The following is a 5998-nucleotide window of genomic DNA, read 5'->3' as shown; positions in this document are numbered from 1 at the left end:
ATGCTATTTTCAACCTCAAATTTAACTGTACTCATGATTATTCTCTCAAGTACAGAACAACATAATTATATAAAATAATTTTATCTGCCCTAAATACAAGAGTGCTTTTGATTCACTTAAAGTTGAGAAATGACTCCACCTTGCTGGCTTTTAGCCAGGTTATAATGCAACCACAAATCAGGGCTTCTTCACCTTGAGTGTGAGTTTCAAGGACTCTATGAAATGAACATACAGACATTTTCTTGGAAGAGTATCCATGTCATTCAAAAGAACCATTGTCAAAATAAATTATTGCTTACAAATATGGTTGCAGTTTTTTACTGAACTATAAGAGACTGTCCAGGGCTTATCACAATGTATACTACAAATGTTATTGAATTAAGAAATAAATTGAATAAATGATTGAGTAACATTACTTGGCAATGAGGCTTTCCTTGACCATTCTATAAAAATTAAACCCTCAGGCCCCCACCTCCCCTCACTCTCCTTATTTTTGTCCACTGCATTCCTAATCATGTTATATCACATGTTTTTGTTTATGGTCTTTCTCTTACTGCTAGAATGTAAGCTCCACGAGAGAAAGGACATTGTCAGCGTTTCGCTTTTTACTATTTTTTCACTGCTGAATCCCCAGTGCATATAGTAAACACTCAATAAAGAGTTACTGTATGACTATATAAACAAATAATTCACTTGCCCCCTAATTTCTTGTCCAAATTATTCATTCACTTTGAAATTCAAATCTCTCTTTTACACATCACTTTCCCTTCAATCTTCACTTTCAATATCTCTCACCTGCAAACTTAATGAATATTCTCTCTGTCCAGGTCACTAATGAAAATCTTTAAGCAGAACTGTTTAAACACATTTGATTCAGGTTTCTGCTAATTTCCTTTGTAATCCAGATTCTGGACACTAGCTTAAAAATAGTGATGTAATGGAAAGTGTGGGATCTGTGGGGACGAAGGACAGGTAGCAGAGATGGTTCATTTTACTGCTTAATATGTGGTAGGCACTCTGCTTGGTGCTCCCTCAGTCTGTAGGCTTATTCTTCCTTATTTTAGTGCTAACAATAGAGCAAATATTTCATCTTTATTTTGCAGATAGTCAGAAGTCTTGGGTTTCAATTCTTGCTTTGCCAATAACCCACATTCACACTCCGAGGTGCCTCTCACGTTGCACCAGGCCTGGTCTGTGTGGCTGACAACGTGGGGCGCAGTGAGGGTATGCCACCTCTGAGATTAGGTCATAAAAGACCACGGCTTCCATGCTTTCATCTTGAGTATTCTCTCTCGCTACCCCCCGCCCTTTATCTATTTGTCTTCCTCTCTCCTCTCTCTATTACTAGCTCTCATGGCAGTCAGCTGCCAGATAAAGTATAATGAGGCTTTTCGGGCAGCCTATTGAGAGGCCCATGTGGCAAGGCCTGCAGCGAACAGCCAGTGAGAACTTGAGAACTGCCAGCAACCCTGTGAGTGAGCTTAGAAGCATATTCCCTAGCTCCAGTCGAGCCTTGAAATGACTGCAGCCCCAGCTGACAACGTGCTGCAACTTCGTGAGAGATCGAGAACCACCACCACTCAGCCAAGCCACTCCCAGATTCCCAACTCTCAGAAACTGAGATAATAAATGTTTGTTATTCTAAGTTGCTAAATTGTATGGTAATTTGTTATGCCAAAATAGATAACTAATATAACCACACACTCTCCCATTCTTAAAATAGCAATTTATTTCATACTTACAAGAGGCCCAAAACAAACGTTCGTAATGAGCAGGTAGCTTTCTCCTCCAAGTGCAAATCAAGTAACGAGGCAGATTCCACACTGTGGATCCGCCATTGTTGCATGGCTTCCCAGTTCATCGTTCTCATTTGTACAGAGCAAACAGAAAGGAGAAGACACATAGGATTGCAAACGGGAAATTTTTAATGGGCCAGACCTGGAAGTGTTACACATCACTATTTTTTTTTTTTTTTTTTTTGGGCCGGGGTTTCCTTTTTTTGCCCAGGCTAGAGTGCCGTGGCATCAGCCTAGCTCACAGCAACCTAAGACTCCTGGGCTCGAGCGATCCTCCTGCCTCAGCCTCCCGAGTAGCTGGGACTACAGGCATGCGCCACCATGCCTGGCTAATTTTTTCTATATATATTTTTAGCTGTCCAATTAATTTCTTTCTATTTTTGGTAGAGACGGGGTCTCGCTCTTGCTCAGGCTGGTTTCGAACTCCTGAGCTCAAACGATCCACCCGCCTCGGCCTCCCAGAGTGCTAGGATTACAGGCGTGAGCCACCGCGCCTGGCCACACATCACTGTTTTTGAATTCCATTAGCTAGAAGTGAGTTATAAAGGCTCACCTAACAGAAGGGAAGCTGAGAAATGCAGTCCATCTGCATGTTCAGTAGGAAGAAATCATGGATTTGGTCATCAACTACAGGTCTCCTCCAAACTGTGGCTGTAATATTGGTCTCCCTTTTGAACTCCAGATCTGAATATCAAACTGCCTGCCTATTGGACATCTTCACCTCACTTACAGCATGATTTCCCAACCTTGACATTACTGACATTTGGGACCAAGTAATTCTTTGTTGAGGGGCTATACTGTACATTGTAAAATTTAGCAGCTTTTCTGGCCTCTACCCACCAGATGTCAGTAGCAAGCAGCCCCCTAGTTGTGAAAAAAAGAAATGTCTTCAGATATTCACATACCCTGGAGGTAAAAATCAACTATTTGATATTTCAGAAACACTGAAAGCTCATCCTATTTAATAATACACTCATCATATATTACAATAAATTCACTTCTCTTCGTGATATCCTTAATCCAGGAAATACCAGAAAATTAACCTGATGTTTCAACACTAAACTGATTTTTATTCTTGATTCTATTGTCCCCCTCAACTAAGTTTAAAAACAACCATGAGATTCTGCCAGTCCTACTTCCTTAAAATGTCTCAAATTATTTTTTATTTTCTTTATCGCCAATGCCAACATATTCCTTCTCACTTCCCTTTAGTAAAGGCCTTTGGACTAGTCTTCCAGCCTTCATTTTCCTCTTCCTCTACCCTTAATAATCAATTATCAGAGAACGCTTCTTTAAAATGGAAATCTGGGGTGGCTTTACAATTAATGATCTGAAACTCCAGCAATTATAATTTTATTTTCTCCCTGAACTCCCACTAAAAGCCAACAAAATAGAGAAAAAAATGATATTTAGTGAAGCAATAAATTCAATAAGATTACAAATCACAACTATGAAGAATAAATACCAAAGATAGTAAAGTTTGTAAAATCAAAACTGACATGTTCAGTTTATCTAGACAAAGTTTTCAGAAGAAAAATTTTTCTAAAGTAAGTGAGGTTATCCAGTAAGGCACTGCCTGAATTTGTTTCACTTGGAATCTGGAATTAATGACATAAGGTGAGCAGGCTAATGATACAGTTCAATTTTTAAAAAGAAACCTAAATAAAATATTAGATGTAGAAACTACACCTCTTTACAGGTGGGTCACAGAAAAGCTGGAGACATCTCTATAATTACCTAGTGTCATACCACACAGAATGTTCCAGGTATGGCGTCATTATCTCACCAAGTGGACAGTCATTATTCTCTCTCTTCCTACTAGGCTACATACAGGACCACATGAATGAAGAGCACAGCCGTCTCTAAAAGTCTCCCTGAACCTAGTTCAACACCATGGCATGGCAGAAAGACAGCACTGAATTTGGAGATTAGCAGATATACCCACCTTTGCCAGCAGGTTACCTTTGTGTCAGAAAAAAGGAAAACTTCTAAGCCATAAGAAACTCTGCATCTGCCAATTTTTTGTCATCTGAAGAGATGAACGTATCCAGGGAGAGACGGGGGAAAAAAAAGCCTGCAAGGTTCATTCTGAGTCACGGGACTTGCAACTTGCAGGAAGACAAATCAAGTCAAAAGGGCAAAGAAGTGTTGATGAGAAGTTTCCACAGACCAGAGCAGGAAACTCAAGATGCCTGTCATAACTGTTCACTGCATGCTCTACATTATTTATAGAAGAATAAATTATCTGATCCCAGAAGAACTACCTCAGTTCAAATAGGAGTAAGAAATTTCAGTGTAAAATTACCATATTAAAAAGAAGAGAAAATCAAAAATCAAACGCAGATGAAGAGCAGATGAGAAAAAATTTATATGTACTTAGTGAAAATCGTAACTAATATTTCTTGAACTGAAACATGACATGAAAGAAAACAAGACATCTATAAAAATAAGAACTTAAGGCATAGAGGCAAGAGGTCAACAAAGAAATTGTAAAACAGCAAAGGGACATCAACAGTGAGCTAGTTGTTGAACAAGAAAAAAAAGTGTGCCGAGGGCAGGGGGTGGGGACTCCCAAACAAAAGGTAGAAAAAAGGATGTGTGGATATCCTGGATTCACATTTGGCTTCTCCAGCATGCTGATTTCAGCTTTATAATCTTTATGAATGTGGGTCTCTGAATCAGGTGTACTACTAGAACAAAGTCTGGCTCTCTTAGGCTCATAGTATCTGGTGCCAATAAAATCTCCGGAAAATTTGTTGGCCAAATTTCTGTCTTCTGTTAAATTTTCCATGGCTCAAAGGGTCCTGGTTACAATAAAAGGGGTAGGGGTTCTCAGCATCCCTAACAAACGTATACACAGGACTAAGTCTAAGTAAATGTTGAGTCTGACTCTAGGGCCTGGACAGCCCTTTTCTTAGAGCATTTACTTTAGAAAACTTGTAACTGTGAATTATTCCTCTGCCCTTTGAAATGTATGTACATCATCTCTCAGCCTCTTGCCAGTATTGTGACCCAGGAATGTCTTTCTCCATGATCAGGGACCCATCTCTTTGAACTGTAAACACTGTAGGAAATGGCACCCTATCTCCCAGTCTGTGGGAGAGTAGGAAACTAACTTTAACGAGTGCCAATTAGCAAATATAAATGGCCTAATCACAGAAAATAAAAAAAAAAATGCAAACTCAGGAATAACTCCTTGTGCCAGACACATCCCATTGATCAATCTCCCTAAAGTCCTCTGGTGCTCTTTCCCTAGCTTACCTCCATGCTTAAAAACCTTCCCACCTTTTCTTTAAGGGGAGTTAATCTCCGTCTCTCTCTCCTTTCACAACAGTCTTGAATAAAGTTTCCTCACCTGTTAAATTTGTCCAGTGTGATTTTATTTTATAAGCCCAAGATGAATGCAGTCTGGGCTGGGAACACATTTACACATTTTAATATGCCTTTGTAATTGATGTCGTTTTTGCTTAATGTTGATTATATACCAAATTGTTTTTCACCTTCCAAAATTATAAAGTTTCTAAGCCATTCATTCTTCCAAGTCTGTGGTAATTAGAACTACTGGCATGACTCCGTAGATAAGATGCTATATAAAAGAGATGCAGCAAGATACTATGAAAACATGGACAATGAAGATTCTGTATGTTCAATGGATTTCTGAAAATTTAGAATAAAATTATCAGTGAATATCAGAAAATGGCTTTAGTTCTGACTTGTAAAAAGTAACATGACTTAAAATTAGAATTTCAACAGCTTGGCACAAATTATAAACTAATAAACTGCATCTTACAGGAGTAGAAATGTTCTTAACTATGGAAAGATAGAAAATTAGTCAAACAAAAAGTATTTGAACTATAATCTTATCACTATTACTTTAAAAAGTAACGTACAGCAGCCTTGACATTTAGAAGGGGATCTCTTTACCAATCTCTTTTGCTTTATTTGAAACTGTTCGATGTAAGTTTTAATATATGGTCTATTACTCTTTGTTTTAAGAATATAAATGAACATGACATTCTTAAATTTCTTAGGATTGTGATGATATCAACAAAAGGATACATAGAAGTATGGAACAATCTTACTTATTTAGTATCTATTCTACATTTTAGCCACATTGATAGAAATGAAAATATGGCTACAGTTAAAGTAAATCACTTTTCATGCTGAAATGTTTATAGTATGTTTTATAAATTTAAGCAGCA

The sequence above is a fragment of the Propithecus coquereli genome, unplaced genomic scaffold (assembly GCF_000956105.1).
Source record: "Propithecus coquereli isolate 6110/MARCELLA unplaced genomic scaffold, Pcoq_1.0 Scaffold143, whole genome shotgun sequence".
Lineage (NCBI taxonomy): Eukaryota > Metazoa > Chordata > Mammalia > Primates > Indriidae > Propithecus > Propithecus coquereli.
This window is presented reverse-complemented; position numbering follows the sequence as displayed.